This window comes from Frankliniella occidentalis, unplaced genomic scaffold, assembly GCF_000697945.3.
Source record: "Frankliniella occidentalis isolate FOCC.00 unplaced genomic scaffold, Focc_3.1 Scaffold167, whole genome shotgun sequence".
NCBI lineage: Eukaryota > Metazoa > Arthropoda > Insecta > Thysanoptera > Thripidae > Frankliniella > Frankliniella occidentalis.
Window position 1 is genome coordinate 359,530 of NW_026267293.1, and position 389 is coordinate 359,918.

A 389-nucleotide genomic window follows, 5' to 3' on the forward strand; every position below is an offset into this window, starting at 1 on the left:
AAAAAAAAAAAAACACAAACGCAAAGGAATTTTTTTCTTAAAGAGGGAGGAAAATAAACTTTTTTGCAGGGCTAGAGCACGTGTCGTGCACGCGGCGCCAGCAGTAGCAGCATTCGCAAACAGCACGGTATGAGGAGAGACGTGGCCACGTCTGACTACCCAATCGTTTTCTCTCGCGCCCATTTCAGCCCACCAGTCCCACCACTCTTTCCTTAACCCCTCCCCCGCTACCTCTCTCCCCCACCTCCGCTCCCCTTGACTTGATCTTGCGTCTATGAACCCCTAGGACAAAATCCCGTGTATACCGCAATGCCGAAGCCCCAGCGTGAATACAATAGGGAGAGTGGGGAAGAACGAATCGGATGGGATCTCGGTGGGGTGTGGGGGGG